The sequence below is a fragment of the Esox lucius genome, chromosome 7 (genome assembly GCF_011004845.1).
Source record: "Esox lucius isolate fEsoLuc1 chromosome 7, fEsoLuc1.pri, whole genome shotgun sequence".
In the NCBI taxonomy this organism is placed as follows: domain Eukaryota; kingdom Metazoa; phylum Chordata; class Actinopteri; order Esociformes; family Esocidae; genus Esox; species Esox lucius.
The window spans coordinates 16,096,336-16,110,243 of record NC_047575.1 but is presented as its reverse complement, the minus strand read 5'-3'; positions in this window follow the sequence as shown (position 1 = coordinate 16,110,243).

Here is a 13,908-nt window from a genome sequence, read left to right as displayed (position 1 = left end):
ACAAATAGAACAATAAAACATGATTGTTATTATAAAATGTATTATTATGTGTTTTAATTATGTAAAAAAAAACCACATCTTGCCATTATGAGTGAAAACATTTTCAGTGATGCTTGTCAAACAGACCATGGCCCTCCAGGGCCTTACAACACCCCAATACAGTACCATCCAGCAAAGGAACTGGGGGGAAATGAGAGAAATGAAATTGTGTTTTGTGTGTGTTAAAGGTCAGGAGAATAATCATTCATTCAACAGAAAGACGTGAAAAAACACTAGATAAACATTTTTCCGGATGCAATTTTCAGACCAAGGGTAGATTTCCCAGTAGAAATCAGCAGCTAGGAGGAAATCATTTAGCCTCCGTAAGTGCCAAATTGTATCCTGATTTTCCTGGTCTGGCTTCATTTTCAAAACTAGTGGTAAGCACTCTGCAATCTTTCACCCAATGACTATGTAAACACATATTTAAGAGGGGAGACCTAATCCCTGTGTGGCCTCACTCACCAAAGCTTAGGAACAATGTTTAAGAGCAGAGAACAGTAGAAGAGTCAAGCATTAAAGAGAGACAGAGAGAGAACGGGGAGAGCGGCGGCTGAGTGCCTGGTGTCATACAGTGAAACGGTGTGTTATTTCCAACGCTCCTTCAGACAGAAAGCCAGGGAGTAGAGAGACATGTGTTTCTGATCCATCACAATGATACTAAATGGCCCTTCAGTCTACAGGATATTTACTCTATCGTCCCTGAAGAACCTTGTTTCATTTTGGTCAATTTCTTTTTTTAAGGTTTTGAAAGCAGCACCTATCAATGTATTCTAGAGCCATTAAAATCCGTCACAACAGAATTTGTAATTTCTAAATTGTATAAGTAATTTTAATTAATTGTAATATGACATTTTTTTTTAATTTATGGTAAAGTATGTTTGTTTTTTATGTGTATTCCAGAATCTAATTAATTTCAGCTACAATCAATCAATTCATCATGGTTCTGTTTAAATGTGAGACACGGTAATAATCATCAATTAAAAGTACCAATCTGGTTTTGGCTACAACTCTTGGGGGATGTCTTTGAATGAAACCCGACCATTAGCTGGTGCACAAAGGAAACCATCAGACTGTATTGAAACCAGGAACTGCTGTCAGGGGTGTATGTTTAGGGCGGGTTGGAGGCACGCTTGTTTGGGTTCTAAGCCTTGTTTGTGTTTTGTCGCTAATTTTGTAGATTATGTCCTGCTGACCAGTGTGACTGACGGGGGCGTCCGGCTTGGTTTGAGGCGACAGAGACGCGGTAGGGGTGTATGTGGGGGGGGGGGGGGGGGGGGTCCTCAGGGGCACCTTGGGGGGGTGATGGTGCTTGTTATAACACTGCCTGTCATCGTTCTCCCAGTATCCACGCACCCAGACTCAGATCTTAATTACAGGGTATCCAATTAGGGGTGGGATGGGGAGCTGTAAGGCATAGGACAGAATATACATACTGTACAAATGTCATGTCCTCTAAATGCCAAGCCCACAGCATCAAGCATCACTGAGCATAATGACACTCTCAGTGGATGAGCTATAGTACACAAATATTTGCCGCCGCTGCTGCAGAACAACTTCGCTGTTAGCGCATCCCTTTCTGAGTCACTACTGGCTTATCGTGTGTGAGGATTGTGAAATAATCCTCCCAGGTGTTCCCATCAGCCCCATATATCTTTCTCTGACAGTCTTCCCTTCATACTGCATCAGGTGTTGCTTCCCTGGGAATGGTCCTCCGTTGATTGATGCTAACCACCCTTTTCATTAGACATGACAGCATAAAACTGGCACAGTAAACCATCCCGACAAGAAGACCCTTTGGCTTTTGCAGAAACAATACCTAAAGCACATGTAGATGGTACATGTAGAAACAATACCTAAAGCACATGTAGATGGTACATGTAGAAACAATACCTAAAGCACATGTAGATGGTACATGTAGAAACAATACCTAAAGCACATGTAGATGGTACATGTAGAAACAATACCTAAAGCACATGTAGATGGTACATGTAGAAACAATACCTAAAGCACATGTAGATGGTACATGTAGAAACAATACCTAAAGCACATGTAGATGGTACATGTAGAAACAATACCTAAAGCACATGTAGATGGTACATATAGAAACAATACCTAAAGCACATGTAGATGGTACATGTAGAAACAATACCTAAAGCACATGTAGTAGAAACAATACCAAAAGCACATGTAGATGGTACATGTAGAAACAATACCTAAAGCACATGTAGATGGTACATGTAGAAACAATACCTAAAGCACATGTAGATGGTACATATAGAAACAATAACCAGACTACATGTTCAGAATGAATTAGTTGCCCTGACATACTGTATTCTTTATCAGAAACACATGTTCTCTCAGGGATCTCCCCCTCCCCTGCCTTTACATAAGGGCAACTCGCTCCAAGTGCCACTTCCCTTTGTAAACAGCAGTGAGAGACTAACAGAGTGCTCGCTGCTAGCCCAGTCATAGCATGCACTAAAAAGAGATTTTTTAAAGCACCATAAACATGAAAATGTGTTAGGATCTGAGCTTCCATCAACAAAGCATTAGTCTTTCAGCATTCCTACATTTGTGCATCCTGTTAGTTTATTATAAACACATTTCCCGGCCTTGCTTATTTCGGGTGATATACACAGCGATTTGAGAGCTCTGTTGCAATAGGCTGTCAGCCCCTTTGCCTGGGGAGAAATTCAACGTCCGCATCAGTTTACAAGAGAGTTGGAGAGGAGGAGGGGGACAACCAAACAACTACAGGAAAACATTACACACGTACAAGAGTCAAGAAGACGGTTCACATTGTTTCAACATACCATACCATTGTGGACGTGCAGTTGTTCTGTTTCAGCTGATCAATATGTATTAGTGACATTTCCCTATGGTGTGGTCAGAGTCAGCATACTGCCGCTTTGATATAAATGTAACGCTGGAAAAAAAAACTACAAAAGTTAGTAGTGCTTTCATTGACCTAATGATCAAAAATCCCCATTTGGTCACATTGAAGACTATTATTAAAACTTCATGTAGTACAATTCTGAAGAAAGGGAATCCAGCCTGACCCAACAATGAGGAAAATATCACTGGATTTGTATACGTTCTATTCCTCGTTCCTGGATGCACTCCCAGTTTCAGTGCAGACAGACATCTCCCGGAGAGAGGAGAGCAGGGGGGGCTCCCCATCCCCGAGGGTCCCCACTGCTCACCTCGCTATTGTCTTCCCGGCTTAGTGGGTGACTGCCGGGTGCTCCCGGAGCTCATCGGTCGAGGTCAATCTGCCTGTTGAATGAATAAACAAAGGACTGCTCTGTCCTTCTCACGGCCAGGTGAGCTGATATCGTCTTCCCAAACCGAAACCCATCTGCACAAATAAACCACACAGGAAATGACCCGCCAGGCCTCCCAACCTGCTGTGTGACGGGCCAGGGGTTGGAGTCCTGAATGTCTGCACCGTCTCCCCAACATCTGGGGGACTCATGGGAAAGGGGGTGTCGTCGACAGATAATTGCCCAGGACGGAGATGATGCCAGGGTATCTAACCCTTTCCCGAAACATGCATATTCTATCCGGATCATTATCTATTAGATCACCTCAGTGTCCGTGTTCAGGAATACAGAACCACTCCAGTACCGACCAAGACGTTTCTCTGTTGAACCCATACTTAAACATTCCCAAATGACACCATCAAATTGCATTTCTGCGTACTAGGCAAACACGACATCAAGTAACACGGTCGGCACGTGAAAGGTCACGCGCTGTACACCTGTCTGATCATGTGCAGTCATTTGGAAGGATTTCACGCGTGCCACGGCCTTCCGTGAATCATTGCATGTGTTGAAGCCGTCACGTGGCTTTCCTCCCAGTGGGGCTGTGAAGACCGGAGAGGAACGGTAAAGGAGAGAGGAGAGGAGAGAGAGGAGCCCGGACAGAGATGTGGGCTGCCGGCTGCGGCGCCGCGTGGAGAATGACGGCTTTCATTGCAGCCGGTATCTGGGAGGATGCAGTGGAGCGGAAAGCACTGACATAATCTCCAAATGAACACCTGAATCGCACCTTTTAATTTGAGTCGATCAGAACCCCCCAGGGGCCACCGGCTGAAGAAAGACCCAGTGTGTGTGTGTGTGGGGGGGGGGTGGTGGTGGGTGGAGGGGATGGCCAGGTGGAACTGTGTCTGTTCAGCAGGGGAGAAAAAGGCGCGGGGGTCACTGGATAAAGCTCATATCAGTGTGGATAAAAATCCCTTTCTTGTGAACGGGGGCCCTGTGGGGCCTGAATGTGACCACTATCTGTAACAACGAGCCACCTTTATGTGGAGAGGGCCGGGTAATTACAGGCCGCAGGTCAGGCCGCTCCGAGCATATTCATTTACTGCCGCTTCGGCCAGCGCCCGGGCCACCAGGCCCAGCGGCCCCGCCGCCCCAGAGCCCGGGCTGCATTCAGCCATGTGGAGAGGAGAGGCCAGGGAAGTGCTGCTGGGAAAAGGAAGCCCGGTCCCCGGCTGCCCTGAGGCATCGTTACCTGACAGGTCCACAATGAGATGGCCGAAGCAGCAGCACACACCTTTACACCTCAGCACTCTCACACAGAGGCCACTTTGTCTGCCTGGCTCCTTCACAGAGCCCCCTCGCATGGTCATCCGAGCCATGCTCCCTCTTTGATCAGTGGCTGACCGCCTCTGCATTGAGGGCAAGACAATCCATGATGATGGTCATGCCCGTTGGCCAATATTTATCCCTGGTATGTGAGGGACACAAACACTTGCTTATATAAGATGAATGAGCCATTGTATTTATCACTTCCATGGGGATTTCTAAAGGAATTCAAAAAGATTATTTGGCACTGTTACACTTTCAGGGCAAGCGGAAGGAACCTATGAATGGGATAAAATGATTTGTCTTGAGTAGAAAACATAAGACTTATTGTTGTAATTTGAAAGCTTATTCCACTAGTAACTTAAAATGATGATGCTGTGTATAGAATGCGGAGCTGTTGAACCTGAGCAGGGAGCACCAGCACAGCTCTGGGGTGACGTCTAGGGGACCCCACCAGCCATGACCCCAGCCCGGCTACAGATCTCCGCGATTCCATAAAGCCCGCATTGACATGGTCTCCTTGAGTCTGGCACGGTGTGTGGTACAGGCCGGAGACGTCACTCCTCTGTGTTGTCTGTGTACCTCAGATAATGCTGTACCAGCTCCCGTATAGCTGGAAACAAAATCAAATCAAACAGGAGCAATGTGACTTCACTTTAGACAATGAGATCAGGGAAGATCTGTAATCTCAACTTGTCTGCTTTTGTCCTCGGCGTCGGCTGAGGCAGGCAGGCAGAGACAGCAACGGCCATGACACTAGGCAGCTGGCTCTAAACAGGAAGTGGGGGCTGAACAAAAAGGCACAGGGCGACAGAGAGAGGTGGGGGGGGGGGCAGTCTTCTGATGGGCGGGCAACAGGGACCGAGATGTGCGTGTGTCCCGTCAGTCTGGAGGTAAGGAAGACGCTGCCACTGCTGTGATGCTGTGTGATAAGGCGCGGCGCCACGCTGCTCGGAGCTCTGAGCCCATGAGTAATCACACCCAGACTGATAAGAGCCATAAAAGGCAACAGAGGATCCAATGGGGCTGCTTTTAATCTGACTGGAATGGGATAGGAGGCCCTGCGAGGGGGGGTGGGGGGGTGGGGGTGGGGGGGGGTGCGTTGTTTTAAGTCAGGTAATAAATGTTTACAACATACTTTACCAAAATAGACCCGATTCCCGTACGTTGCGGGACATCTGTCGTTGAGCCCTAGCCTACAAACAGAGGAGATCCCGTTGCGAAGATCTTTTAAATCGACATCGTAAATGTAAGCGGCGTTCAGATTTTCTTTATTTGCCATGAAGATATTCACACACAGACGCACGCCACGTATTCACACACGGACTAGGGCTTGGCGGTCACATGGTATGTATACATATGGAGAATCTCCTGTCCAACCACCACAGATCCCCGATTACGGTGCTGATGGGCTATTCTTATTTCAGGACGGGAGGGTAACGGACAAAAGTAATTTCATTTCACCGGGGATTATTCCAATTGAAAAATCTCTTGTAAGACGAGAACGCCGCACAAACTGACAAGAGCAAATGACACGAGTAAGAGCAAACTGCAAACATCATCTAAATGTCACAATAAATAGGTCAACCACAGAAAGAAGTGTAGATGTGTAAAAAAAAAAAAAGAGAGAACATGTGTTGTGTCCTGTGCTGTTAGCAGTGATCTCCAGGGCCCTTCGATGGTAGGGATTTGAGCTGGGAGGGGACACTCAGGGTACACCAGGACCTGGGCACTCTACTAACACTGTCAGAACGGGAAATGTGTATTAAAACACACACACCCACGCGTGCACACGCACCCACTCACTCAAGCTCACGCTGAGAGCACGCATCGCGGACTGCTGAAAAAAGGAGTATAAAATAATTATCGCTTCGGCTTTTTTGTTTTTTCCTCAGCGGGCTTGTGTGTCTCTGCGGCGATTAGATCAGAAACCAGGAAGGCAGCTTACAGATTTCTGACTTTGTATTTGTATGATGTGTCCTCAGCAGATGTGCAAATTAGGCCAGAGAGAGAGAGAGAGAGAGAGAGAGAGAGAGAGAGAGAGAGAGAGAGAGAGTGAGAAAGAGAAAGGGAGAGTGTGACAGCGAGAGAGCATCAGAGAGGGATTTGTCTCTGCCTTTTTTCCCGTTAACACCATCAGTGTCACATTGCCCTGCAGATAAACAGATGTCACTGCAGTTTTGTCACTGTGGCTTTGGGGCCAGATGTTGGCCAGTCTGCCCCCTCCCCTCAGTTGTTCTGTCCTGTGGTGCCCTGACATATTGCACCATGCTGACTGCTTACAGTACACTGCACATGATGTCATTGAGGGCTCTTTATTTGGGGCGCACTAGGCTGGCACTTTTCACAACACAACCTCCCTATAGCTTTCATGAAAGCTAAAGATGCCATGCCCAAAGACAGATTATATTAAAATGTCGTTCTTGGTAATGGCAGTTTTTTTTGTATCTATTATTAGAAAAGATTTACTGCACTGGGTCACTGGCTTAGGCGTTTGTTTTTTCAGTGGTGTCACAACCATAACCTGGGAAAAGAGCAGGGCAGGATACAGGTAACAGCGGACTGGAAAGATAACAAATCATTCTGTTTGCAAGTCCACAGGTATTATTTCCTCTGTATTAACATTATTACCATTATTATTATTATTATTATTATTATTCACAGGGTGATGTGCATCACATTTTAAACTTTTACTTCTTCTATTCCTAGTAACATGTACAATACACATCAATAATTACAACCCAAAACAGAGCATGGGAGGCGCCCGAATAGAACAGGAGTTGTAATCCTAACGGAGTATTCCGACTGTGCTGGGAGTCTGTAGAGAATGGGGCAAATGGGGTCAGCGGGGTTTGGTTGAAAGAATGTCGTACAGTGTTGTCTTGTCTGGTCACACATGACCTTGCAGTGGTAGGTCTGGTGACTTCAAGCTCAATCTTGGTTGTTGACTGAAGAATAATTTAAAATAGCTCATAAATGTATTAAAAATGATGGATATACACATTTAAAATGCCCTTTGTGTCAATTATGCCATCTTTAAGTCACTACACTAATGATGTCATCTCATTTGTATAGCCAGGTTAAGATATATGACTGTACCTAATGGACAGATACATTTTCGAAGAAATTCAAAGCTTCAAATGGCAATGTTGTGAAACCCATAACATTTGTAACAATCAGTTTTTATGTTGATCTCTTGTGCCACTAAGCAAATTTAAGAAGAAAATCTGTGATTAGACAAATGACCATTTTAGTAAATGCTTGCTTTGTGCCCGGTCCGCCCGGCCTGCTACTTCCAATAACCTGATTGGTCCAGACACACAGAGAGCGTACCACACCAGCATGGCTCTGACGGGAATGACAGAGAAACTGACGAATCATTAACCAAATCGGTCAAACACTGCCCTCGTTTTTAACGTCAATATATTTTATTAAACTAAATCAATGATTGAGAAGTGCTGTGGCTAATGTTGCTTCGTCAGATGCACCATACAGTGGATCGGGTTTCCACTGATGAATAATTGAAGAGAGATGATGGTCAGTGGCCATGCAGATCGTTTTACATGGCCGTTAAAGGCTGTTCTGTTACCGTACCTGTCCAGAGGATGGTGGGGAGGATGTCTGCTGGCTTTGCCGGTCCTGCCTTCTCTGTCTGTAACAGAGTATATTGCTCTGTTGGTAAAGCATGGTGCGTACAATTCCATGATTGTGGGACCAGCATAAAAATAGAATGGCGATTTTCACAACTGCTTAGTCCCAGTCTATCAGAGGGACAGGCACCGTAAAACGGACACATCCGTCAAGGACTCTAATGATGCACTGAACCACTATAGTGCTTTATAGAATCTCAAAGCACTTCAAGAGCAAAAAACAAACAAGCACAACATCATGACAGCTCAGCTCAAAATGAATAATATGAATAATAATTTAGAACAATAATTGATGTCAAGATAGATTTTTCATTAGTTTACTTTGTACCCACAGCGTGCCTGTTCTGTCAGCGTAGCTTGTGATGGGGCAAATTTTGTAGCGCCAAAAGTGGACAATGGAAATGGAAATCTGACTTCTCAGGGGGTGGGGGGGGTACAACAGGGGGCGCAGCAGCACCCCAATTCCCATATATATGAGTACAGGTAATGTAGGTATAGGTAGAGTATGCAATCGTAATGTATGTATATAGCTCCTGAAAAAATTAAGAGACCACTGCAAATTAAACGCTTCTGATCCTCACTCAAAACCTTCCCTTTCGAAAAAGGTGCAGTGGTCTCTTACCTTTTTCCGGACATGCATGTACACCGATCAGCCATAACATTACGACCACTGACAGGTGATGTAAATAACACTGATAATCTCATTATCATGGCACCTGTCAGTGGGTGGGATATTTTAGGCAGCAAGTGAACATTGTGCCCTCAAAGTTGATGTGTTAGAAGCAGGAAAAATGGGAAAGCGTAAGGATCTGAGCGACTTTGACAAGGGCCAAATTGTGATGAGTATACAACTGGGTCAGAGCATCTCCAAAACTACAGCCCTTGTGGGGTGTTCCCAGTCTGCAGTGGTCAGTACCTATCAAAAGGGGTCCAAGGAAGGAAAAGCGGTGAACTGTCAACAGGGTCATGGGTGGCCAAGGCTCATTGATGCGCATGGGCAGCGAAGGCTGGCCTGTGTGGTCCAATCCAACAGACGAGCTACTGTAGCTCAAACTGCTGAAAAGGTTAATGCTGGTACTGATAGAAAGGTGTCAGAACACACAATGAGTCACAGTTTGTTGCGTATGGGGCTGCATAACCACAGACCAGACAGGGTGCCCATTCTGACCCCTGTCCACTGCTGAAAGCGCCTACAATGGGCACGTGAGCATCAGAACTGGGAAGAAGGCAAGCCAGCGGAGGCAGTGTGATGCTTTGGGCAATGTTCTGCTGGGAAACCTTGGGTCCTGCCATTCATGTGGATGTTACTTTGACACGTACCACCTACCTGAGCACTGATGCAGACCATGTGCAACCTTTCATGGCAACGGTGTTCCCTGATTGAGAATGCCATCAGGCAATACTTACAGGACTTACAGGATCTGCTGCTAACGTCTTGGTGCCAGATACCACAGCACACCTTCAGAGTTCTAGTGGAGTCCATGCCTCGACAGGTCAGTTTTGGCAGCAAAAGGGGGGCCTACACAATATTAGGCAGGTGGTTATAATGTTATGGCTGATCGGTATATACAGTATGTATGTGTACAGTTAATGTATGCATTTGTATCATTTCCATAGTATGCACATGGACTTTGATCAAACATCACATTCCACAAGCCCTATACATTAATGACTTATGACAACAGATTTGGTGAAACTAAAAAAAGCTCTACAACAAAGACAAGATGCTGCGATGTCTTGCAAGCGAGAAAAATACTTTTAAAGATTTTGAAGCCATTGGACTTCTCATCCTTTTTTGTGACAACAGTTAGGTATACTAATCTAGAACCATGCTTTATTTTCTATTTGTTACTATTGTAGAACCATGCCTTTTCCATTTATTACAACTCTAGAACCATACTTTATTTTCCATTTGTTACTACTCTAGAACCATGCTTTCTTTTCTATTTGTTACTATTCTAGGACCATGCTTTCTTTTCTATTTGTTACTATTCTAGAACCATGCTTTCTTTCCATTTGGTACTACTTTAGTACCATGCTTTTTTTTTCCATTTGTTACTACTCTAGAACCATGCTTTCTTTTCCATTTGTTACTACTCTAGAACCATGCTTTCTTTTCCATTTGTTACTACTCTAAAACCATGCTTTCTTTTCTATTTGTTACTATTCTAGAACCATGATTTCTTTCCATTTGGTACTACTTTAGTACCATGCTTTCTTTTCCATTTGTTACCACTTTAGAACCATGCTTTCTTTTCCATTTGTAACCACTCTAGAACATTGATAGTGATGCTTCACAGGTCCTTATTAAACCCAAACACACCACATTGATAGTGATGATTCACAGGTCCTTATTAAACCCAAACACACCACATTGATAGTGATTCTTCACAGGTCCTTATTAAACCCAAATGTGGCTACTTGGCGTGCTAATTTGATTGGACTCATTAACATGTTTACTCATTGTGAATGCAGCTGCCTCCCATCACAGGAAGATACTTCACAGATCTGACACATAAAGAGCCATTATGGCTAATTCACTGAAGTGTCCTACCCGTCAGGCCCTCGGCAGCTGAGGCCTGGCAGAGACGGAGGAACACAATGTGTAGCTTGCTGTTACACAGCCATGTTGACCATAAGAGAGTGGATGATGTAGTGCCCAACATCTACCGAGGAATTAGACGAGATCACAGCACCCATGTGGCCTCTGGTCTGCCGGGCCCCAACTCACCCAGCTGTCCACCTTCGGGTACCACAGTTCCCTCTTTACAGGACAACACGGCAGCCTAGCTAATTCACTTATAGTGAAAGCGGAGGTCATTCTGAGTCGCAAAGTGTCACAAAGTGGATAATGGCCTTAATGAGAGCTGGTTTGTATGGAAAGGAATCAGATTAACGCATTGACTTGCAGCTAATTAAAGCTGCTATCAGTGAGCATAGAGCAACAGGGATGCAGGTGAAAGAACAAAACAGAAGAATGCAAAATAATTGTAAGGCCAGCGTAATGCAAACATTTGTCTCTGTCGTAAAATGCTGCTGAATTGGTGGTGCGCTTAATAACAAACTGTTTAACCAGCAAGCTTTAGGTCCATGTCCTTTCTCTGCAATGTGGCAAATGCATCAAATTAGAACAATGTAGAGAAGATCAATTGAAACCTTAGTCCAATTATTCCTTAGAATTTTTCTTATACATAATACTTTTCCTCTAATTAACTCTGCAAAGCCTGAGCAGGGTGCCTACCTTTATGTAATTGATATAGTCAAAAATTACCTACCTCTGGAGGCAATGTTATGTTTGACAAATCAAAAAGTTCCCTGGATGTCCAACAAGCTGTTATCTCATGTTCTGCAGATTTTCCCTTCCTAAAAAATGTACTACATGATTTTGTATTATCGTGCGTGCCAGAATCATTCCTTGTGAAACTAGAGACAGGAATGATTCTGTGCTTTGATAGGGCTGCATATGGAACTGATCAGAGAACAGTAGCTGTGTGGAGTTCATGTTCAACCCCCTGAAAACAACATCACATTACTGCCTTGAAGGCTACTTTTCCAAATGTGTTATGACTCATCAATCCTCCTCAGAGAGGTAGCCTAATGTTTTGACCAACGGCCACAAAAACAATGCCACACATGGGCCGATCCACTCACGGTTAACCCCAATTAATAGTCATAGTCTAGGACTAGCCAGGCAGTCCAGAATCTGGGCTTTCTACACATTCGTGCACATTCGGCCGGACCTGTCACTGCTCTGAACACTCACTCTGCCATGTCCCTTTAACCTGTCAGCAAGTCACAAATTACCCCCAACACATGTTCCCTCAGCCAGACTTGCTTAAGGAAAAAGCCAGAGAGCAAAATTATAGGCCTGTGCACAAAATGAAGTGAAACAGAGCTGACTGACTGCATCTCAGTCACACTGTGATGATGTGGTGGAGACTTGGTCTTCAGAACTGGAGTTGTTAGCTGCTTCCAGCCTCTCTTCCAGCTGGAGATACTAATCAAACACTCGGCCCTATGACAGGATGTGGAGGGTTCACAAAGTGCAGCACGCTGCTTCCTCCTCTCTTCCAATTTCCTAAAATTACATTCTCATATCAAAGCGCTGTAGATATAGAGCAGATAGGGGGTCCTGGGTATCCTTGATGTGAGGAAATCACTCTTTGAATAATAAACTCCCCCACCAGCCCGCAGGATAAAAAAGAGAAAGTCCTGGGATTCAAGATAGACTATAAAACTTCCCTTTGCTCGGCTCCCTGTGCAAGGCTGAGGCTTCAGGGAAATTGAATGAGATTACCAGCTCTACTCAGGGTGGGTCAAACGGGGGCCATTTTCAGTGGTTTGATTCAATCTTTAAATTACTGATGGAAACCAGCTTTATGATATTTACCCACAAAAGCTTGTGGTTGGCTGTTTTCAATAATAGGGAGAAATTATTATAGCAGAATGGGTCAGCATTAGTCTCAATAATGTCTCACAGTGACATGGAACCTTAGGCCCTAGCCAGCAATACGAGCAGTGTAATAAGATGTTTTCCTCCAAGTCCTTTGTTGCTTTTGGATTGGGCTTGCTAAGAAATGTATCCAAAAATAATGTAGTTGAGATGATCTGTTTTATGGAATACATAAAATCCAACTACAAATAGTATACCCAACTACAGTACTTCAAGTATAACAAGACCCATTAAAACCCAATGAGAAAAAACAAAAAAACTGGCTGAGCAGAGGGTGGCAAATAGCCTCATGTAGCAGATGGCTTAGTGTTTAGAGCATACGATCAGTAAGGAAAATGATGCTGGATCGCATTCTGAGCTGGCAAAGGGAAAAATCTGTCGATCTCTCCGTGAGCAAGACAGCCAACTTTAAGTCACACTGGATGAAAGCATCTGCTAACTGACAAAAATATCACAGTTACATTTTTAACAGTAGTAACCAGTCAGAGCTGTGACATCATATTCCTTACTCTGCCACGGAGGTTTGTTGGATGTAAAACCCGGCCACCATGGCCACCATGCATTGTATAGCAATAACCTTCAAACAAGAAAATCATTTTAAGAGATGTTCTTCAGGACCTAGTGAAACTGAACGTTTTAGCAATAATATTTTGCCACGGTGTGATTTGGCAATTACAAAAATGACCGTTGCATAGACTTAAAAAGCAGACGCAGTGAGAAACAACTCTTCACTCTCATTGTAAAAATTTTAAACTTCCTGTGATTGTAACCATGTGATACAGGGATGGCAACTTTTCAATATAGACCAGGGTCTTCGTTAAATCGCTCAGTAGCCCCGTAAGCCCAGGCCTAATGACCGCACTGGCAGTGACGACCTGCATTTCTGTTTGTTTTAGCATTTCTATGTACATAATAGCAGTGATTTTGCCAGACCTTTCTTCATACAAACTTGATAAATTGCTACAACTCAGTACAACCGCTAATGCTGCAAAATCCTGTTTGAACTCCCATAAACAAGCAACCGTTGGTGAAGCTAGTGTCGCTTGATTTACTTAACAGCAGCTAATGACCACCAGCTCGCATGACTTTTTATAGGCAAAATGCAAATTCCACTATTGTGCCTAATCCTTATTGTGGCTAGCTCCGCACTGTGGTGATATTGTCTTTGAGACTG